The following is a 24,468-nucleotide window of genomic DNA, read 5'->3' on the forward strand; positions in this document are numbered from 1 at the left end:
CGGGCGGCGCTATGTGACTCCAGCTTAAATAGAGGCTGGGTCACATGGTGCTCTGGCCAATCACAGCCATGCCAATAGTAGGCATGGCTGTGATGGCCTCTTGGGGCAAGTAGTATGACGCTTGTTGATTGGCTGCTTTGCAGCCTTTCAAAAAGCGCCAAGAAAGCGTCACAAAAGCGCCAAGAAAGCGACGAACACCGAACCCGAACCCGGACTTTTACGAAAATGTCCGGGTTCGGGTCCGTGTCACGGACACCCCAAAATTCGGTACGAACCCGAACTATACAGTTCGAGTTCGCTCATCCCTAATCACCTCTGTCAGGAGCCCTAGGGGTTGTCCCGCGATCTCCTGGAGCCCGGCAGCAATCGCTCCTTTGACAATTTTGACCGACTTGCACAGAGGAAGAAAGTATTTTCCTGTCCGATCTGGGTGCGCAGGGAGCCGGCGCATGCGCAGTGGACAAGTTGAAGCCGGTGCCAGTAGTCCGCACGGGCGCAGACTACAGTGTCCACTGCACCTGCGCGAGACTACAGAGCAGAGATTACATGATGTCAGGATAGTGCAGTGAATATGAAGCAATAGGCGGTGCTGGGCTCCGGATCGATGGGCGCGGCTGGGCTCCAAGAGATCGTGGGACAACCCCTTGGGCTCCTGACAGAGGTGATTTACATATGAATAAGATCGTTTTTTATAAGAATAAGAATATAAGGCACACAGAGCATAGAGGGATCATTGTAAACACTGCATGAAGACTAATGGGCACATATAAATATCTACATATCGTTAATCCTGGTGACAGAATCCCTTTAAATTGTCTTGTTACAATGGCATCCGTGTAGCATGTTCAGCATACCATGCACGGTCTGCCAGACTTGGTGCTAGCTACCAGGTTCACCAAGAACTGACGAGCTTGCCCTTCAACCCCCCTACCAGTACAGGGTCCTGCCTACAGCGGAACAGATGCCCTGATAAGAACAATCCCACTATCAGAAGTCCAACTAGATCACCCTGAGTGGTCCCTGCTGGCGGAATGGAATCTATCGTGCATTCATCAGGTAGCTGCTGGCAGGTAGGGCAGAGAAGTCAAGTAATAGAGAACCCCTCTCCAGGCTCCTCCTATATTGATGACCTATCCTCAGGATATACTGGCACATTATGGGGGGGCCACTATGGAGAAGGAGGGAAAATAGCACTATGGGAGCATTATATAGGGGCATTTAATACTGGCACCCATTTTGGTGCCACTATGGGAAAGGGGGAGAGAAGCATTATGGGGGCATCTATGTGGGGCAGTCTATAGGAGCCTTTTATACTGCCACATTATGAAGGGCACTATAGGGACAGGGGAAGAGCACTATGGGGGCATCTTCTGGGGGGCACTATATAGGAGGATTTTATACTGGCACAAATTATAGGGGCACTATGGGCACCTTAGCTCAACTGAGGGCACTAAGTGTTTTTTGTAGTGGTACACAGTATGGGTCATTGGAACACATGAGAACATTCTGGAGACATTGACTGGGGGCACTAAGAGGAGGTATTTTTTTATATTTTTTTTACTGCCACACAACGGAGCATTTTTTTGTACTGGCGCACATTATAAGGGGGCTTTATTACAACTGGGGGACTATGGGAGCATTTTTTTTTCTGGGACAAAATTACTGATGGGGGCACTGTAGGAGCACTATTACTACTAAGTGCACTCTGGCACAGAATTATTACTATTGTTCGGATTTTGGAGAGCACTTTTACTGTGGGGGCACCCTGGCACAGTATCAGCTTAGCACAGTTTTTTTTTTGGGGGGGGGGGGGACATTATGGTTACACTATTAGTGTCAGGGGCACTTTTTGCTCGGTGCAGTTATTTTTTAGGGCATTGTGTTAGTTTCAATAATTATTGAAGGGGGTGCTATCTGTGTGTAACTAGTATTTTCAGGGGGTTTATCTGTTTCTACAGTATAGTATTGGGGGGCACAGCGTCTCAGTATTGGGGGTGCATAATAGGATGTTGAGAAGGTGGGAGAAAAATGAGGAAACTAAGATGTCTGTCTGTCTGTCAAACTCTGCAGAGATGAGAGATGTCTGAAAGAAAGCATCATAGCGGTCTGGTCTGAATGGAGAAGATCAAGTAGACGTCACTGGATGTAAGAGGTATGGGTGCCATAAATGGGTGGGTCTGTGTGTGGCTTGAGGCTGGGTGGGGACATAGGGGCCCCATAATCTCCTATTTCCCGGTGAAGTGCCCCTCCCGTGACCAGGCTCTGGATCCGCCACTGGTTCAACAGTGATCTGCTGCCAGTGCTTCCCCATTCACAGCTGCAGTCCTGGGCTCTGTCCGTGTAGCTACTGTTTGTTCTGGGATCCACTCCACAGTTTCCTTTCAGCCATGGCCACAGTATACTTGCTGCTTGTTCCCTGCAGTACTTCCTTAAGGGCCGGTGTGCATCACTTCCTGTGCTTTATGGGTTAGATCATGTGACCTTACTGACCAATCCTAGCCCTCCTGCATGTATATATGTGGCTCAGCCCCCTTCCCAGATTCCTGAGCGTCAAGGTCCTAGTGTCCTGCTAAGGTTGCTGATAGCTCTGCTTGTGGTCCTGTTTACCTGACCTGTGCTTGTGTTACTGTACTCTGCTACCTGTTTGATCCCTGCCTGCTTTCTTTGACTCTCCTGTTGCCGACCCGTATTGCCTGACCTCTACCTGTGCTGCCTGCCCTGACCTATTGCTTGTCTCTGCCTTATCCTTCGGTCCTGCACTGTTGCTCTTGTTTACGACTTGGCCTGCTGACTACGTCTGTACCTCTGGTACCTTGCTCAGGTACCTCCTGTCTACCTGGGCCAGCTGCATCATGTGCCAATCCTCCTCAAGAGGTAGCAACCTGGTGTTCCTCTCAGGAAAGTCTATCCCCACCATCAGGGGTACTGTGAAGGTCGAGGGGTTCACTTAGACAACGCCCTTGGAGGTAGGATACGTGGCACAGTGGGTTCACACCTGCTTGTTTGTGACACTGATAGTGAAAGAGGTATTTTTCTCTAATAAAAGATATTACCAAATTTTGTATCTTCAGATTTATATGAACATTTGTAACTTTGTATATTTCTGGGTATGCTTTAAGCAGATAAATGAGCAAGCATAAGGATTGGGGTAATTAGAGATGTTAAAAAAGTATGATGTTAGATGACTCAATGAAAGCAGGTTTTGTGTGGTGTTCCTAGTATGCAGTGGTTAGTAGCTACCAAAAATGGTTGTATGAACAGCCAGTGAACTAGCATCAGGGTCAGGTACACCCAAGTTTCATGAATGCATCACAGCTTGCTACATATGGGATTGCATAGCGATAGACCAGGGATGCTTAGCCTGCGGCCCTTCAGCTGTTGCAAAACTACAACTCCCAGCATGCCCTAATAACTGTAGGCTGCCCAGGCATGCTGGGAGTTGTAGTTTAGCAACAGTAGGAGAGCCGATGCTCAGGCATCCATGCTATAGACCTTATAGACAGGGCCCTCTCTCCTTTGTACCAGTCTGTAACTTGTCTTGTTCATGCTTAGTGCAATTGTCTATATTATGTATGTGCACCCCTTATTATACGTACAGCACCATAGGATTAAAAGTGCTTTAATAATAAATAAGAATAAGAAAATAGATGTATCAGGGTTCAGGGTGCCTACAATGGGCACATGAGCGTAAGAACTAGACCATGGAGTAATGGCTGAAGGTAGTCTGGTCCAATGAATCAGTGTGCATGTGTTCTTTAATTGAGGAAGAGAAGACAAGCCGGTGAATTTAGTGTGATACTCTGGACAATGTTTTCCTAGGTTCTGTCTGCCAAAGGTTTTATTTAGATGTTCCTTTGACATACACCACCTACCTTAACCCTTTCAGGCCCGAGTTTTTTTTTTATTTTTACGTTTTCGTTTTACGCTCCCTGCCTTCCCAGAGCCATAACTTTTTTATTTGTCTGTTCACATAGCCATATGAGGGCTTGTTTTTTGCGGGACAAGTTGTAATTTTTGACGCCACCATTTCATATTGCATATGATGTAGTGGGAAGCAGAAAAAAAATTCCAAATGGCGTGAAATTGAAAAAAAAAAATGCTATTCCACCACAGTTTTATGGGTTTTCTATTCACTACATTGGATGTACGATAAAACTTACCAGTTACTTTTATTCTACATGTTAGTACGAATTCGGTGATACCTTAGATGTATAGTTTTTCTTGTGTTCTTAAAAGTGGGAAACAATTTGTTTTATTTTTTTTTGTTGCCATATTTTGACCCCTGTAACTTTTTTGTAATTGTGTGTATGGAGCTGTATAGGGGCTCATATTTTATTTGCAAGGCGATCTGAACTTTTCAATGATACCATTCTGGGGAGTGTATGACTTTTTGATCACTTTTTATGACTTTTTTTGTAGAAAATGAAGCGACAAAAAACTGCGAATCGGCCATATGGCCGCTTTTTTCCGTTTTGGTGTTTGCCGCATGGAGAATATATTTTTATACTATGGCCATTTTCGCACATTGCGACACATTGCGACACCGATGATGTGTATTTAAAAAAATTTTTTCGTTCTTTTATTTTTATTTTGGGGAAAGGGGGGTGATTTGAATTTTTTATTTTATTTTTTACACTTTTTTATAGTTCCCATAGGGAAATATAACATGCAATCATTAGATTGCTATTCTCATAGACCCCAATGCACTAGCATTGGAGTCTATGAGAAAATTGCGACCTACAAGGGCTCCATAGGAAATACTATGCAGTAGCCTCCTGTCATTCACAAAGATCTGCTGCAGCATACACGCTCCGTCTGCTCCGATCACCACACGGGGGAGCGGGAGGATCACCGAAAGCACACGTTTCTGGTGTTTCACGCGCTCAGATGCCGTGGTCAGGATGGGGTTAAATGTCCGCGATCAGAATTACTGCCGGTTGCGGACATGAGCCGCGGGTGTCTGCTATAAGAAGCAGACGGCCACCCGCAGGCACCATCTTCAAAGACCCCGCCAGCCCCGTACATGTACGGCGCTGGGCGTTAAGTGGTTAAGATTGCTAAAGACCAAGTATTAATGGCAGGGGCAACACTGAAAAGATTATTTAGGGACAGATTGAGGAACAAGAAAGAGTTCAAGGTGTTGATTTGGCCTCCAAAATCCAAAGACCTCAGTGCTGGATGTGCTGTATAACCAAGTCCGCTCTATGGAGCTTCACCTCCCAACTTACAGGGGTTAAAGAATCTTCAGCAACGTCCTGGTGCCAGATACCACAGAACATCTCCAAAGGTGATGTGGCGTTCATGCCTTGGTGGGTCAGACCTGTTTCACTGGCACAAGGGGAGCTATAAAATATTAGGTGGTTTTAATGAAAGCCCAAATTATTTTTATTTCTTTTAGCTGGAAGTGGCTCTACTGAAATATTGAGTTTGCATGATACAAAGTTGTCCTGTTATATCATAGTATTGCAAGAAGTGAAATCTGTGTGACCAGGCGAAACGTTGTTGCTTTTTTATATAGGTTATGCTTAAGGGTTGCTGAATACTCATTTATTTAGAGACAATCTAGTCATGTCATTTATATTATCCGATCTGCCGCTGTATTATAAATGTACAGCGGCACTCCAACAATGCATTGTTTAATCTAGTCTTAATCCAATTATCTATGAAGAATTAATTCATGGATGAGTGGCCAAACTAATTCTCTCTCTGAAAATTAATAAGAAGTCTGGGACTGGATATGTGATCAGGGAGTAAGCAGAGGTTCTTTGCTTGTATGCGGTTCTATACTTGGAATCAAAGCACAAATGCAGTAAATGATATTTGTAACCGGAGTACTCCCTGAAACTGTGTACGGCACACAAGGCGGCACCGGGGAAGGTCTAGTAATGTAATAGTGCTGGTAGATAGAGCAGTTAGAATGTACCAGGTCGTACTGCACCCAGCTACTGTAAACTATGATACAAAGTGGAGAATCAGTCATTTGTCCAATGCACAGTGTGGGGATTCGCTCTGGTAGTTAGGACTAGGGTTGTTTCGGGTATCGAACTTTCAATACCCAGTCTATACTTTTGTCCCGGTATCGATACAATACTGGCATTTGCCTTTTATCGATACTAGGCCAGTATCAGAGAACATGAGCGCGCTGCTGTCAGCGCGGCCATGTTCCCTCAGCAGCCCGGGAAGAAGGAAGCAGTCTCTCCCTCCCCCTGTGCTGCCGCTGCCACCAATGAGAGCACGGAGGGGCGGAGGGGGGAGGGGCTGTGGCCACTGCGCCACCAATGATAACTAACGTTTAATACATTACAAATACAGGCGACAGAAACACATTGCCGGTACCCTGCCTCTGACAGGGTGCTGTGATCCATGGCAATTAAGGGGTTAACCTGAGAGGTTAACTGCCGCTGATCGCAGTGCCCTGTCAGAGGTCGGGTGTCGGCAATGTGTTTCCGCTGCTGGCTGTATTTGTATATTAAACGTTAATTATCATTGGTGGCGCAGTGCCTCCCCCCCCCCCCCCCCACAGTATTAAAATCGTTGGTGGCAGTGGCCACAGAGTCCCCTCACCTCCTCTTATTAGTGGCAGCTTCTGATCGGAGCCCCAGCAGTGTAATCCTGGGACTCCGATCAGTTACCATGGCAGCCAGGACGCTATTGAAGCCTTGGCTGCCATAGTCAGCTACCTGATGCTGAGTGTACTATGCACAGGGCAGCAGGGACAGGGTGAGATCCTATTCACCCTAATAGAGCTCTATCAGGGTGAATAGGACAAGGGATGAAAGATCCCAGGTTCTACCTGTAAGGGGGGAAATAGTTATTAAATAAACTGTAAAAAAAAAAGTTTACACAAAAATACACCAAAATAATATGAATCACCCCCTTTCCCAATTTTACATCTAAAATATATAAACAATAAATAAATAAAATATCACATATCACCACGTCCAAAATATTTGAAAAATATTTTATGCGGTGAACACTGAGCGATTCGCCATTTTTTTTTTTGGCACCTTGTTCCCCCCCAAAAATAGGATAGGACTGTTTTATTATGGGCTGGACGTTTCAAAAAATGCAGAACGCACGCAGCTTTTTTTGGCGTTTTATTTTTTCGCGTGGTATCGATTGGTATCGGAATAGTTTTATTGTTATCGAAACCGAATCAAAATTTTGGTATCGAAACAACCCTAGTTAGGACTAGCGGATGCAGTATAGAGTCAAAGTACACAGTTCTTGAATCAAACAGCTGTGTTTATTCACACATTGGCGTATAACAAAATGCAGGTAAGGTGTATCGCAAAACGCAGGTGGCTTGGTGTTCACACACAAGGAAAGTCCATAAACAATAAAAGTCACCTTTTCTCCTGGGTGTTAATTCACACTCTGTAAGGCTACTTTCACACTGGCGTTTCTGGGTCCGCCGGTGAGATCCGTTTCAGGGCTCTCACAAGCGGCCCAAAACGGATCAGTTTAGCCCCAATGCATTCTGAATGGATAAGGATCCGTTCAGAAAGCATCCGTTTGCCTCCGTTCAGTCTCCATTCTGCTCTGGAGGTTGATACCAAAACGCTGCTTGCAGCGTTTTGATGTCCGCCTGACGATGCGGAGCCAAACGGATCCGACCTGACACACAATGTAAGTCAATCCGTTTTCACTGACACAATATGGTGCAATTGAAAACGGATCCGCCTCCTATTGAATTTTAGTGTAAGTCAAAACAGTTCCGTTTGCATTATCATGAACAAAATAAAAAATTAACTTTTTTTTTTTTGTTCATGGTAATGCAAACGGATCCCTTCAGAACGTATACAATCATTTGCATTATCGGTGCGGATCCGTCTGTGCAGATACCAGACGGATCCATACCTAACGCAGGTGTGAAAGTAGCCTTAGCCGTTCAGCCTCATCAAGTCCATAGGCAGCCTGTTCGCCTTTAGAGGGGCCTGAGTCCTCCAGCCCGGCTTAAACCTCAAATCCCAGCACAGCCCTCATTTCATAGCACACAAACTCCTGAGCTCCACTGTCAGAGGGAGGTAAATCCACCACACCTGGCAGCGCTGGCTAGTTTTTATGCCTGGCAAAACCCGGCCTGAAACATGGGGAGTAGTCACCCACCCAGCACTTTGACTACTCCCAGTAAGAGCCGTCTTGGATCAGCTATAACAGCCATACTAAATCTTTAGGTATCAATTAGCAATAGCTGCTGCTGACACATAAAATACCGGCTCTTACTTCACTGAGGCCAGGAACCTCGGTGGCACATACCTTCCATCCACAATGATTCCAGGTACCTTCTTACTACAGGTACAGACTAAAGGAATGATGATAAATAGGACCATAGGCACAAACTAGAAATGAGCGAATGGATTGTAAAAAATCGTTTTGTCTCATCTGCAAGGCTTCTTCAGCTGTGGGGGACTGTTCCCGTAGGTGAACAAGCGCCCAACTGCTGCAAGTTTGATAGGGCCAGACATTTAGCTCAGTCCTCTCAATTCCCAGCCTGAGAAGACACTGCTTTGAAGTTGAAGCAGAATCCGTGCTCGGCTAAACAGCGGTAAGAAATTATCAGGGCTAAATGTCCAACCCTGTTAATCTTGCAGCAGGTCGGTGCTTCACTCTGCAGGGACAGCCCCTCACAGGTGAAGCAACCATGTTCATGAGACAAATCGATTTGCTTATCTCTTGTGAAAAGCTAAATCCCACCCAGGGTGGTTATCCTTATATAGTCTGGGACAAATCATATTCCAGCCTTTTGCTCCTTGAAAAAGGTTATCGCAAAACGTGCGTCGGGTGGTGGTGGTGGTGGTCTGCTTTAATACAGGATCTTCACTGCTGGTTGGTATTGATACTTTTGCTCTAACTGTTTATGCTAGACATCTCCTTACTATGATTGACCATAGGTTCTTTATTGAATCATGTTTATATGTAGCTTTCTTTAAGTTATTTGATATTCTCAACAGCATTAATCTATGGTAATGTTTTCTCAATCACTTCTACCAACAGCCTCTTCATTAGTGCACTAGCGCTTTACCTTTATACATCCTGTTCTCGGACCACCACTGTAGTGTTGCTTTTAACTTTTTAATGTGTTTGTGTCTTGCCAATCATGTTTATATTTTGATGTTAATAAAATGAACTGTTTAACCATACCTATTTTTTTGTGATGTGATTTGACCATACTACCAAATTCCATATAGTGATGAGCGTCAGGTCCCATATTCTAATTCGCGATATTTCGAGATTCGCGATTACGAATAATCTAAATTGTAAAAATCGCGTAATGCGAAGTTGATCAAAAAAGAATATATAGCAGTAAATACAGTGCTATATATTATAGCGAATATTCGAGAAAATACAAACAGAGCAATTTAGCTAAGCTAATATAGTGCTATAATATTTTTTTTTAATAGTGTACATTTTTTCCAAATCTGAAGTTCAGAAGAGAAAAAAAAAATTATTATATAAAAAAACTGATTATAGCACTATATTGGCTAAATTGCTCTATATTTGTATTTAGCGAATATTCGCTATATTGCTACATATTCTTGTTTTAGAATATGACGAATATTCGTAAAATACACATATAGACTGCAATTTAGCTAATATAATGCTATAACCTTTTTTTTTTTCAAAGTTGTAATTTTTCATCAAATCTGAAGTTCAGAAAAGAAAAAAAATTACGACTATGAAAAAAAGGTTATAGCACTATATTACCTAAATTACAGTCTATAGGGTTGATTTATCATTACTTTGACAGCTCACTCCACTTTCACATATGGCTAAAGTCAGTTTTAGCCAAGTCAGATTTATGATCGGCCCTTTAAGACTGTAATAAATGTGGTTTGACGGTAGCAGTTTATCCGTCAGTAAGCAGCTTTACAAACGTCGCACATCTTTACGAAAAAGTCGCACATTTTTATGAAAAAGTCACTTGTTCTATTAAAAAGTCTCATAAGATAAGCATGGTCCTCACTGGAGTGAAATTGCGACTTTTTTGCGACTTTTTAAATAGTCCCAATAGTAAATCTGTCTAGAGATTAATTTACATAAGAAAACACGCCCACTTTCAGAAAACTGGCAAGCAAAGTGCAGAGCAGAAAAAAGTCGCAAATTTGTGCGCAGTTTTAGCGTTTGCGCATTTTTTTGCGACTTTTTCACCCCATTATTCTGACTTAAGCTAATGATAAATCTGGCCCAATATGTGTATTTTACGAATATTCGCTATATTGCTATATATTCTTGTTTTAGAATATGACGAATATTCTAAAAAAAGAAGTTATAGCAATATAGAGAATATATTCGCTATTTAGAATATTCGTCTTTTTTTATTCAATGGGTACTGTTATTCCACTTAGGCATACTCCTCCCCGACAAGCGTCCCTGTCACCATGGGAATGCCTGTGGGTTAGAATATACCATTGGATCAGATTTTTCACCATGGTATTTTCCAACCCACAGACGTTTCCATGGTGACGGGGACGCTTGTCGGGGAGGAGTATGCCGAAGTGGAATAACAGTACAGATTTAAAAAAAACAAAAAAAAGAAAAAGAATATTCGAAATAACTAATACAGTTGCAAGAAAAAGTATGTGAACCATTTGGAATGATATGGATTTCTGTACAAATTGGTCATAAAATGTGATCTGATCTTCATCTAAGTCACAACAATAGACAATCACAGTCTGCTTAACCTAATAACACACAAAGAATTAAATGTTACCATGTTTTTATTGAACATAAGTCAGAGACAGGGAAAGAAAAAAAGAGGGTTAGTCACTGGGCCTTTCAGAATGATGGTCCAGGGATAACTTCGCAGGGCGCCAAAGGTAGGTCAAAAGTACGTGTAGTTCCTTTGTACCAGAATTTTTGGAAAACAAGTATATGTATATATTTATAAAAAAAAATATATATATAAAAAATAAAAATTTAGTGGAACAAAGGAGGGCAGGCTGCCAATGGTCTCGACCCACCCTGATGCCCTCAAGGTGGGTGATTAGGAAGAAAACAGTGGGGTTGCGTGGAAACGCTAAAAAGGACCACAGAGAGGCGCCAAGATCCCTAGTATCTAGGGTTGTGATGGTATATACCCAAGCTTGAATTGTTAGATACACATAAGTGGGGTGACAGTACTTTCACACTCACCAATTTATTTATTATGATTCTCACGGTCAATTCGTATATGGTGTGCAAATAGCAAATGTAGTATTAGGTAAATATAGATATAAAACCTTTGGCAAATATAAAATCTAGATATAAAATCAAGATGTAAAATCAAAATTTTAGTGACTCACTTCACCCAGGAGGGTAGGGTGGGATAAAGCACAAGACACCCACATCACACCTCCTGCGCCTGGATCGCCAGTAGAGTCTCACGGATGAACAATGATCACTCAGGAGTTCTTGTTCATTCTTTATGTTCTTTTATTCCAAAGCCAGGGTGGGGGAGTGAGCAGCTCGACGCGTTTCGGGGCCTCTTAATGGGTCCCCTTCATCAGGAGCATATGAAATCGTAATACAATATAATGGGGCTTAAATAACAAGTAAAACACAGAAAAAAACCGCCAAAAACGGCTTCCAATTCCGTCACTTCCGGTACTGTATGCGCTCCAAGGTGGAACGCACCAGAAGTGATGTCATATTTGTCCTTTAGAATGTCGGCTATACTACCGATAAATATTAGAGAGACATCACAGTATTGGAGCATGGTGAGGTCCTGTAGGGCCGATGGGGGGCACGTACTAGCTGTTCCAGGCTGTTTGGGAAGGATCGTGTCCTTTTCTCTATTGTGCTCACGGTGGAACGCATCCTGTACTTCCGGTGCGTTCCACCGTGGAGCGCACCCGAAACCGGAAGTGCCTCTCAAGACGGGAGTAACTGTTTTACCAACCGAAGGAAGCAGAGAAGAAGAGAAAAGGGGGGGGGGGGTGCCTAGATAATAGGCTTACACAAATGTGAGATGTGGATGTTATGGAAAGAGTATATGTATATAAGTTTATTACAAAAGTATCTTTAAAGTGAAGGGGAAAAAAGATCACATGACCAGCTCCCTAATCACATGATCGGGGGTTACATTTCTGTTATTAACAGAATCGGATATATATGTTTCTGTACATTATTCTGTTGAAGTAATGGGAAAGTGTTTATAAAAAGGATGAGAATGGTGTTGACAAGGTGATAAAAGAGAATAATATTGGTAATACTAATATTTGACAGCATTGATCAGAGTACCATATAATATGTATTGATGATAATTAGTAAAAGTAAAAATAATAATAATGCATAATAAATAAGGATAATATTAATGATCAGTTAATAGCATCGAGTGAAGTAAAATCTGTTACTAAAAAATAAATATGTAATAAATATACTGTGATTTAATAAATATATATAAATAAATATATATAAAATCTCCATATATATGTATAGTAGAAAAAATTGTCCCCTGAAGGGCAGATGCTACGTTGCAAAATATAAAGTATGGCGACGGTACGTCTTTAGTAATTAAGAGTATTCTAAGCTTTCATTTAGGCCGAAAGGGGATAGGGTATTTAGTGTGAAAATCCAGTACATCTCCTTTCGGCATAGCTGTTGATATGATGAGGTGATAGTTTCTAGAGGAGTAACTGTGAGACCGGTTATGGAGCCCTCATGTCGTTCAGAGAAATGCCGTGATACGCTGTGTGTCGGGACTTTTCGTTTAATGTTAGATCTGTGTTCACACATTCTTTCCCTAAGGGTTTGGGTAGTTCTACCGACATATTTTAAACCGCAGGGACATCTGAGGAGATATATGACATTTCTTGTCCCGCAGTTCAGGTCTTGTTTTATTGTCCAGGGGCCCAAGGGACCTCCTGTTTCAATGGCCCTAGTATCATGTGTGATCATCGCACAACATTTGCATTTTTTCGTGCCACATTTAAAACACCCTTTTCTTATTAGCTGTGGGAAGATGATTTTCGTGGGGGCTTGAAGTTTGGGACAGGACGGGGCGATGATATTTTTGATAGTTTGTGCCCTTCTAAATGTTATGGACGGTAATTGGGGTAGAATATTTTTGAGGATGGGGTCTTTTAGTAAGATGTTCCAGTGCTTCATCACTATCTTTCTAATATTCTGGTGGTCTCTATTAAACCTGGTAATGAGGTTATATTGATATCCTTTTGGGTCAGTAGTTTTCGGGGGTGGTGGTTTCAATGCTTCTCTTTGGTCTAATTTTAGAACCCTCTGGGTGGATGCTTTAATTAAACTTTTTGGGTAGCCCTTTTCCAAGAAGCGATCCTTTAAAATTCCCAATTGAGTTTTGAGGGTCTTTTCATTGGAGCAGTTTCTCCGGATTCTTTTCATTTGCCCGTACGGTATGTTTCTTTTCCATTTTGTGTAGTGGCAGCTGGAGTATTCTAGGTAGCTGTTGGAGTCCAAAAGAATGTGTGAACACAGATCTAACATTAAACGAAAAGTCCCGACACACAGCGTATCACGGCATTTCTCTGAACGACATGAGGGCTCCATAACCGGTCTCACAGTTACTCCTCTAGAAACTATCACCTCATCATATCAACAGCTATGCCGAAAGGAGATGTACTGGATTTTTACACTAAATACCCTATCCCCTTTCGGCCTAAATGAAAGCTTAGAATACTCTAATTACTAAAGAAGTACCGTCGCCATACTTTATATTTTGCAACGTAGCATCTGCCCTTCAGGGGACAATTTTTTCTACTATACATATATATGGAGATTTTATATATATTTATTTATTTATATATATTTATTAAATCACAGTATATTTATTACATATTTATTTTTTAGTAATAGATTTTACTTCACTCGATGCTATTAACTGATCATTAATATTATCCTTATTTATTATGCATTATTATTATTTTCACTTTTACTAATTATCATCAATACATATTATATGGTACTCTGATCAATGCTGTCAAATATTAGTATTACCAATATTATTCTCTTTTATCACCTTGTCAACACCATTCTCATCCTTTTTATAAACACTTTCCCATTACTTCAACAGAATAATGTACAGAAACATATATATCCGATTCTGTTAAGATCATGTGATTAGGGAGCTGGTCATGTGATCTTTTTTCCCCTTCACTTTAAAGATACTTTTGTAATAAACTTATATACATATCTCTTTCCATAACATCCACATCTCACATTTGTGTAAGCCTATTATCTAGGCACCTCCCCCCCCCCTTTCTCTTCTTCTCTGCTTCCTTCGGTTGGTAAAACAGTTACTCCCGTCTTGAGAGGCACTTCCGGTTTCGGGTGCGCTCCACGGTGGAACGCACCGGAAGTACAGGATGCGTTCCACCGTGAGCACAATAGAGAAAAGGACACGATCCTTCCCAAACAGCCTGGAACAGCTAGTACGTGCCCCCCATCGGCCCTACAGGACCTCACCATGCTCCTATACTGTGATGTCTCTCTAATATTTATCGGTAGTATAGCCGACATTCTAAAGGACAAATATGACATCACTTCCGGTGCGTTCCACCTTGGAGCGCATACAGTACCGGAAGTGACGGAATTGGAAGCCGTTTTTGGCGGGTTTTTTTCTGTGTTTTACTTGTTATTTAAACCCCATTATATTGTATTACGATTTCATATGCTCCTGATGAAGGGGACCCATTAAGAGGCCCCGAAACGCGTCGAGCTGCTCACTCCCCCACCCTGGCTTTGGAATAAAAGAACATAAAGAATGAACAAGAACTCCTGAGTGATCATTGTTCATCCGTGAGACTCTACTGGCGATCCAGGCGCAGGAGGTGTGATGTGGGTGTCTTGTGCTTTATCCCACATTACCCTCCTGGGTGAAGTGAGTCACTAAAATTTTGATTTTACATCTTGATTTTATATCTAGATTTTATATTTGCCAAAGGTTTTATATCTATATTTACCTAATACTACATTTGCTATTTGCACACCATATACGAATTGACCGTGAGAATCATAATAAATAAATTGGTGAGTGTGAAAGTACTGTCACCCCACTTATGTGTATCTAACAATTCAAGCTTGGGTATATACCATCACAACCCTAGATACTAGGGATCTTGGCGCCTCTCTGTGGTCCTTTTTAGCGTTTCCACGCAACCCCACTGTTTTCTTCTTTATTGAACATACCATGTAAACATTCACAGGGTAGGTGGAAAAAGTATGTGAACCCCTAGACTAATGACATCTCCAAGAGCTAATTGGAGTGAGGTGTCAGCCAACTGGAGTCCAATCAATGAGATGTGATTGGAGGTGTTGGTTACAGCTGCCCTGCCCTATAAGAAACACACACCAGTTCTGGGTTTGCTTTTCACAAGAAGCATTGCCTGATGTGAATGATGCCTCACACAAAAGAGCTCTCAGAAGACCTATGATTAAGAATTGTTGACTTGCTTAAAGCTCGAAAGGGTTATAATAGTATCTCCAAAAGCCTTGCTGTTCATCAGTCCATGGTAAGACAAATTGTCTATAAATGGAAAAAGTTCAGCACTACTGCTACTCGCCCTAGGAGTGGCCGTCCTGTAAAGATGACTGCAAGAGCACAGCGCAGACAAAGAGTTGAAGAAGAATCCTAGAGTGTCAGCTAAAGACTTACAAAAGTATCTGGCAAAGGCTAACATCCCTGTTAGCGAATCTACGATACGTAAAACACTAAACAAGAATGGATTTCATGGGAGGATACCACAGAGGAAGCTACTGCTGTCCAAAAAAACCATTGCTGTATGTTTACAGTTTGCACAAGAGTACCTGGATGTTCCACAGCAGTACTGGCAAAATATTCTGTGGACAGATGAAACCAAAGTTGAGTTGTTTGTAAGAAACACACAACACTATGTGTGGAGAAAAAGAGGCACAGCACACCAACATCAAAACCTCATCCCAACTGTGAAGTATGGTGGTGGGGGCATCATGGTTTGTGGCTGCTTTGCTGCGTCAGGGCCTGGACGGATTGCTATCATCGAAGGAAAAATGAATTCCCAAGTTTATCAAGACATTTTGCAGGAGAACTTAAGGCCATCTGTCCACCAGCTGAAGCTCAACAGAAGATGGGTGTTGCAATGGGACAACGACCCAAAGCATAGAAGTAAATCAACAACAGAATGGCTTAAACAGAAGAAAATACGCCTTCTGGAGTGGCCCAGTCAGAGTCCTGACCTCAACTCGATTGAGATGCCGTGGCATGACCTCAAGAAAGCGATTCACACCAGACATCCCAAGAATATTGCTGAACTGAAACTGTTCTGTAAAGAGGGATGGTCAAGAATTACTCCTGACCGTCGGATCTGCAACTACAGGAAACGTTTGGTTGAAGTTATTACTACCAAAGGAGGTTCAACCAGTTATTAAATCTAAGGGTTCACATACTTTTTCCACCTGCACTGTGAATGTTTACATGGTGTGTTCAATAAAAACATGGTAACATTTAATTCTTTGTGTGTTATTAGGTTAAGCAGACTGTGATTGTCTATTGTTGTGACTTAGAGGAAGATCAGATCACATTTTATGACCAATTTGTGCAGAAATCCATATCCTTCCAAAGTTTTTTTTTTTTTTTTTTCATGTGTGTACGAAACAGCTGTTGCCTGTTATATCCATACCCAATATTACTGCTTTTGAAATCAATATTGGAATTTACCGAATGATGAGTGCCATGTATTCTTTTCTTACCCTTTTCTTTCTAATGAAAATTATCATACATCTTTAGGAAATTAGTCATGCTTGACGAACTCTGAAGCCTTGCTATTATTTCTGACATATTTGTATATGATGGAAAAAGTGAAAGGGATTCATAATGATGACCTTTGGTTAAACACTGTATTGTCAAAGTATTTACCCCGAAAACTGGTGAAATACACTGATGAATCTTCCCTATTATATCTCCTCCTACTCTACTTTCCAAGATGCTCCTGTAATAGGAGGCTGAACTGTTTAAATGAAGCAACAGATATACGACCCACATTACGTTATTGTGTATTCAGCATTACAGGAGTAACATAAAATTCATATAACAGTGTTACTGGTAACCATACATTGCAAGACATAGCATTTGCAAACCCTACTAATAGCAGCTGGCTCTAGGTCACTGCAGGACTAAGTGAACAACATTCATGGGGAGGTAGGTTGTATGCAGGAGAGCATGTGGCATCCTAGGTATGTTGTGCAAACTTTACACCCTTACCGGTAGAGGAATAGAAAAAAGGGTTAATAGCCAGGATGAAAGTTACCTCTGATCCTGGCTGTAGATCTGAAATCTGTTCTAAATGCCAGAGCTGTTAGTAACAGCCAGGTCTTAGAGCAGTAGAGCTTTGGGAGCCTTCAATGGCTTCAAGGCATCACAGCCTCCGTTAAGGGGTAAAAAAGAAGATATAGTCTCCTCTTAGTTAGTTAGAGTAGGTACAAGTCTGACCTATTCCCCATAACCCTCTCAATGGTATCCTTTGTCCTCTCTGTTGTTTGTACAGGCTGGGCAATGAACATCAGAACTGGATCCCTTGTGTGAGTTGTATAGGATAATGGAAGAATTACATATTTACCTGTTGCAGGACATGCTAGAAATGGTGTCTGCTAGTGGCTTGGCAAAGTTGTGTCCATCTTGTCATGTATTGTTCAGAAATACCTTCTGCAACTTCACAGATTCGTTATTCTGGACATTATTTTCAATTTGCTGTTTCAGTCAGGGACTGTCTGGGGATTCGTATTATAAACATTTCCCTAAATTAATCCCACAGATAAAAGTCATACTTTTAGGTCTGATGACTGTGGAGGCCAAAACTCTTGGTTCACCATATGTTCTTCTGTGAATGCTGCATATACTCAACATCAGGATGAGTACGACGTATGGCCAGTCACTCCACCTTGCTGAAAGAAACATCATTTACAGTTACAGTAACTGTGCATATCAATGTATAAAGCTTTGTTCACATCCTTACAAGTTTTAGATCACGGGGTGATCATTGTTAAAGCTTGTTTGAATTTTCTATGTCTAAAAGAATGGAGCACTAACATAAAGCATCGGCCTGGAGGGCCTCTAAACAGAATAACATGAAGACAGCCCAATAGGGCCAGGACATACAAGTGGTCGACAGAGAGGAGGGTCACGGGGAAGGGACCGGCATTTTTTAGGGGGGACTGGCCAATATCAGAGCCAACCAAATCCTCCCCAGACTTATCCGTTACGCAACCAGGTACAAGCACCATCAAACCCCTAGGCCCCCAGGTTGTTAACCCCTCATCCCGCCCTCTTAGTACCGCTGAGACCGAGGTTCTTCAACTTGGTCTCTCTTTTGTACCGACTCCCAATTTTAATCAGTTCGATACCATAAAAGACCTTAACCTATTTGCTCGCAAGCTCCGTTGGCACAAATTTCATAAACTACAAGAGAAAAAACTGTGCCGGGAGCTAGGCATTCCTTTAGACATTCTATCGGACGTACGTCTATTGTATGGTCTCGACAGGGAATTTGAGCAGCCAGAGGGCTTGGGTCCATTCACTAACTTAAAGCTCAAAAGCAACAAAATGCCACCCGGTTTTGGTGAATTGTTCTGTGTGGATGTGTTCCTCAGCACGATCTCGCAACAGATTGAGGATTTACATCCTTCTCACTGTTCTAATCTTGACAGGGTCCACGCCACCGCTGTCTCTGATCTAGAAAGTGACCTTTTGATAGTTATCAAACCCTCCGATAAAGGAGGTAACACTGTGGTGATGGACCATGGTCAATATAGAAGTGTGTGCGAGTCTTTGCTGAGTGATCCTTCCACATACAAAGTTTTGGCACGTGATCCATCTGATAAGTATAAAAAGCATCTCAAGATCATCCTTGATGAGGCTAAATTGTCACGGATCATCACAAATGATGAATATAAGTTTCTGTTACCCACCCACGTCTGGCAATGTACTACTGCCTTCCCAAACTACACAAGGGGGCGCACCCACTCAAGGGGCGTCCCATTGTGTCCGGAGTGGGGAATCTTTGCCAGAATGTGGGGCTCTATGTTGATCGGGTTCTTGCCCCGTTCGTCACAGCACTCCCCTCATATACTTGAGACACCACGCACCTGTTAAAACAACTAGAAGGAATTCAGACTGAAGATGAAAGCATGTTAGCTAGCATTGATGTTGAAGCATTATATTCCAGTATTCCACATTCCTTGGGCATTAGAGCAGTTGAGCATTTTCTAAGCACCCGTCAGTACCGCGCCCACAGCCTCTTTGTTCTCTCCTTACTGGAATTCACGCTGACTTGCAATGTGTTTTCCTTTAATGGTAGAATTTACCACCAGCTCAGGGGCACAGCAATGGGGAGTTCGTGTGCCCCTTCGTATACCAACCTGTTCCTGGGCTGGTGGGAAGAGAACCTGGTCTTTAGAGATAAGCGTTCTACTATCATGGACCAGGTGGGGCTGTGGGCACGGTACATCGATGACATCTTCATTATATGTAACGGTAGCGTGGATTCGTTCCTTGGTGGACTTGCTCAACAATAACAATATTGGCTTGCACTTCACCTGTGAGTCAGACTATAAACAGTTGCCGTTTCTGGATGTTCTCATTTCAAAGACGGATGACGGTGAACTTAAAACGTCTGTTTATAGAAAACCCACATCTACCAACACTCTGCTTAGGTGGGAGAGCAGTCATCCTCTCCGGCTTAAGTGTGGCATCCCCAAGGGACAGTACCTTCGGCTTAGGAGGAACTGTTCTACCAGGTGTGAATTTATTAGGCAGGTGAAGGACTTGCGGGTCAGGTTTCAACAACGGGGCTATCCAGATAAAGTCCTGAGGAGAGCCTTTAGATCGGCGCTCTTGGAGAATAGAACGACTCTCCTGACTCCTAAATCCATTCACGTGCAGACCACCAAAGTGATTTGTGAGATCTTTTCAAAGAATTGGGGAATTCTTTTGCTGGATCCTGATCTGAGAGAGGTGGTGGGTGACTATCCACACCTTACCTATCAGCGCGGGCGTAGTCTCTGCGACAGGCTAGTAGCCAGTGAATTCCACTGACTCTACATGGTTAAAATATAATGTCAAGGGCTGCTACAGGTGTAGTGGCTGTATTGCTTGCAGTCATTTACATACTGGGAAGATTTTTCACAGTACTGTTACTGGCAAGCAATACTCCATTCACCATTTTATCGATTGCTGTACCCGAGGGGTGATATATCTCCTGACATGCGAATGCGGCAGGGGATATGTAGGTAAAACTATCCGTGAGCTCCGTAGAAGGGTCAGCGAACACTTAAGTGACATTTCAAAGGCCAAAGATACACCTGTGGCCAATCATATTCATAACCATCACAATGGGAAAGCCGTATAATAGTAATGGTCATAGACCGTGTCTTTCCTCCGCTGCGTGGGGGGGACTGGGATCGCGCCATTCTCCCACGTGAGCTTTGTGGGATTTATTACCTGAAAACTATGGCCCCATTAGGCATGAATGAACAAGTCAACTTCATTTGCTACATATGACATCCCATTTAACTTCAGCTGCCACATATCATATCCCCCCTTTTGTTTAACATATGTATGGTTCTGGGTTTTCTTTGTCTCTCTGGTTCTCATACTGTACTCTAGCTAATTAGTCTCCTGACTGAGGCTGGTGTCGTTCTAGCCAGCCATTCACAGCTCTGTACTTTGATTATTTTCTAAAAATGTGTTACTAGGGGCATTGTTATACTACAGGCTCCAACTGCCACCCTTGATGCCTGGCTCACTAGCCTTGGCACCTGGGTTGCTACAGACACAGCCCGCCCCCTGATTAGATATTAAATTGGCTTCACTTTGGCACGTAAGCGCTTTAGCAGGTGCGGCCGCAGTGCAGAGTTGTTTCCCTTGGGTCGGATCAGTCCGATCACGTGACTATGTCATGTGGTCTGTGGCGTCATTGCGGGGCGGCCGATTGCAGGGCGGTCGCGTGATTCGTCCCATGACGTTGTGTCTCCTGGGACGCATCGCCACGCCGGGCCCGCCTTTCCCTGTGTTCCTTCCTTTACTCTGAGTCACGTGGGCGTAAGTGGGGCGATCCGGGACACTGGCGCGCAGGTCTGGGTTTTAAAAGCGCTGACAGGTAAGCGTCCTTTGCTGACAGCCGTTCTTAGAATAATCTATATCCTGGGTCATATCTGGACCTTTACGGGCGTCACCCACTGGTGAGCCTGTACTTAAGCTACTTGTGGTTTGTGGTGGTCTTGGCTCCACTGGCCTCGCCCGCTCGATACTTGATGGAATACTCATATACCAGCTCCAACCACCGTATGCTCATTCCTTTTTCCCCACTTTTTTGTTTTTTTCCAATGCAGGCTCTACCACCAACCTGACATTGTATTTGTACATCTCCCCTGATGAATTCACATTGAATGAAACGTGACACATCGGGAGTCTACCGTTATAGGGTGTACTAGGGATTCCGCCTGTTTTAGGGAAAGGTATCCGGACGAGGACACTCCTTGCGGGGCAAGTACCTCGTATAGGTAGGTAGGGTGAATTAGCCCCCACCCCATCACCAGGGTCTATGCATCTATGCAAATCCATCGTATGGGAGGCCGCACGAATTCAAGTGACTCCACCATCCAAGTCTACAGCATCTGATGGGTGAGAACGTTCCTTTTTTGCCTGCTTTCCATCAGTGTTACCTATTTGTTTTTGTATGTCCTGGCTCTATTGGGCTGTCTTCATGTTAGTCTGTTTAGAGGCCCTCCAGGCCGATGCTTTCTGTTAGTGCTCCATTCTTTTAGACATAGGAATAAATGCTAAGTTTTACCCCTTTGTCCCCTAGGCGATCAGTACATTTTTTCACTTATTATTGGGAGTAGCCCGTCAAGTGTATTACTAGACGTTATAGACTTGTTGTTTGAATTTTCTATGTACAAGTACCTATTATTCTTTGATTTAAACAATGAGATTTCCAGGGGAATAATATTGATGGCCTATCCTCAGGAAAGTCATCAATATCTGATTGTTGGAGATCCAATTTCCTACATCTCCACCAATTAGATGTTGGAATATGCCATGGGGCTCAGGTAAGCACAGCGGCCTAATCACAATTTCCCCAAGCACAGCGCTGTACATTGTATAGCAACTCATGTATTGCATCGTATTGCATCTCATGCCCTTTCACTTGAATGATACTGAGCTGCACATAGACCATGTGAACATGGCCTCTCCAAACTGCTGATCCCCACTGATCAGATATCGGGGGAGGGTTACAACAGTGGATGCATATTATGCACTTCATCTGTTGTCTCCTGAAATATATCTCCTAACCTCTATGTCTCACCTCATTTGAGTATAGGTTCTGCTCAGCCGCTCAAGCCCCAGGCCTCATATCAATACTACATACATGCTTAATCAACTAAAGGCCCCAGTTCCGTGCCTCATATGTTCACAAATGGGAAACAGACATTGGCTGCCATCTTTACAAATCTCAATGAGTAAAACAGAGGAAAAATCCATTAACATACTGATGGTCAAACCCTCCTATTATGTATGCATTTACCATTTCTAGGATATTCAGCTCCCAAAGTAGCCAAGTGACTTCCTTTGCTTTTTCCCCTAGGTTCTTCTCACACACTGGTCCATTGATTTTTGTAAACCTATTTAATAATGATGTAACCAACCAGATCTTTTTCTGCTGTTACAGACACACATGGTGCACACAGTGAAGAATAATCAAATAATCCTTCCCTAGCAATCCCTTATTGCTTCTGTTCTGGCACTCCCCCACGTTCTCCACGTCTTTGTTCCTCCTGACACATAGGAAATTACCACTAGTCCATCCACTGGCTCAGAACGATCACCATTAGGGCCAGTGATTGGCTGAGCAGTCACAAGCGAACTAGAGACCAGCCAAGGATCGGGAGCAGCATGACTTAAAGTATGGCTTATTTCATACTGTTCTACCTTTACAAAATTGCAGACTGAACAAACCTTTTGAATAAATCAGGTGAAGGCCCGCCAGGCTTTTAAATAGCTGCTTGGTAAAATCAGCTTTTCACAATGGAAGCACTTGCTCTTAGCGCACTCTTATTTTCTGCTTAGTAAATGGTAAAGAAATGAGTATATGAACACATTCTTTTTCTATATATTTTGTCATGACAATATGAAACTTGATTTGCAGCTTACCTCTGCCGGATTCAGCACTTTCCAGTCTACAGTATAATACACTCACAGCTCAAATTACGTCCTTCTGTCAGTGAGCAGATATAGAAGGTTCAGAGATGTTTCTTCATACTTAGATTGTGCAAGAAAAAATCCACAGTACTGACGAGAAGGCTCAAACTCCAAAAGTCCAGGTGAAAATGAGTGGCCTTGAGAATAAATAATATTCAGCGAGACCTACCCTAAACACCCTTTCATTTTACATAAATATAAGAACACAAACAACAGGTATTCATGACCAAAAGTGAAGTAAATAGGGAAAATATTCTGTTAGTCACCCTGTCTGAGCCTGCCTAAAGCCACCTCCCTAATAGCCACCTCAGCATGTCTAATCCAGCACTCAAACCTGCTTAAAGAGGTTGTTTGCTTTTTTTATGTTGATGACCTATCCTATCCACTACTGCCTTTTCCTCACTGTTCATGGTCTCACTGTCGCATCTGCAGAGGTGAGCAGGTGTGATTACAACCATGCCAGACTTTTCACTTCAATGGGATGGCTCCTTCCAGTTCAAGAGAATGGGACAGAGTAGTTATAATTACACCTGCTTACTGCTGCAGTTGTGATGGCGAGCAGGTAAACAGTGAAGAGAAAGCAGTGTTCGTACAAGCGCTGCTTTCTCTTCAAACAGCTGATCAGCGGGGGGTGCCGTGAGTAGGACCCCCTCCAATCTGATGTTGATGATCTATCTTGAGGATAGGTCAATATAAAAGTGGACAACCCCTTTAACTTAACCTGACTGGTCCTTAGATATTGGGGAATACAATGGCCCCCTGAAATTGTGGGAAGAGGTTATACACATGAGCTTTAATGCTACCAGATGTAAGGCTGTTCTCCTATAAGTAAATGTTCAACATTTTAAAAGACCTTGAGACGTGACTTGGATAATAATGAAGCCAGCATCTCATCTGCAGACAGCTATTTCGGGGTGATTGCCACATCTGGTAGCATTAGATGCAGAGCTTGTCAAGAGCTCATTTGCATAGCCTGGTCCTTAGATATTGAAGATACCAACTCCAGTGACCAGGAAATGTATAAAGTCCTATGCATACAAGATATAACAGGGTGGATATACAACACTGGGAAAATAGCCACACAACTAATATCAGTATACAGTGGGATGCGAAAGTTTGGGCAACCTTGTTAATCGTCATGATTTTCCTGTATAAATCGTTGGTTGTTACGATAAAAAATGGCAGTTAAATCTATCATATAGGAGACACACACAGTGATATTTGAGAAGTGAAATGAAGTTTATTGGATTTACAGAAAGTGCGCTATAATTGTTTAAACAAAA

General features: G+C 42.7%; 1 long non-coding RNA gene across 1 annotated transcript in view; it reads right to left on the minus strand.

Moving 5' to 3' along the window:
• LOC122921043 overlaps positions 1-23,356 on the minus strand; it is a 38,598-nt gene extending 15,242 nt beyond the window's left edge. Inside the window, exons 1-2 of the long non-coding RNA XR_006386961.1 lie at positions 23,138-23,356; positions 17,547-17,871 (exon numbers count right to left, since the gene is read on the minus strand). This is a non-coding gene — a long non-coding RNA (uncharacterized LOC122921043). The remainder of the gene's footprint in view (positions 1-17,546; positions 17,872-23,137) is intronic.
• Between the last annotated feature and the right edge of the window lie 1,112 nt (positions 23,357-24,468).

The sequence above is a fragment of the Bufo gargarizans genome, chromosome 10, assembly GCF_014858855.1.
Source record: "Bufo gargarizans isolate SCDJY-AF-19 chromosome 10, ASM1485885v1, whole genome shotgun sequence".
Lineage (NCBI taxonomy): Eukaryota > Metazoa > Chordata > Amphibia > Anura > Bufonidae > Bufo > Bufo gargarizans.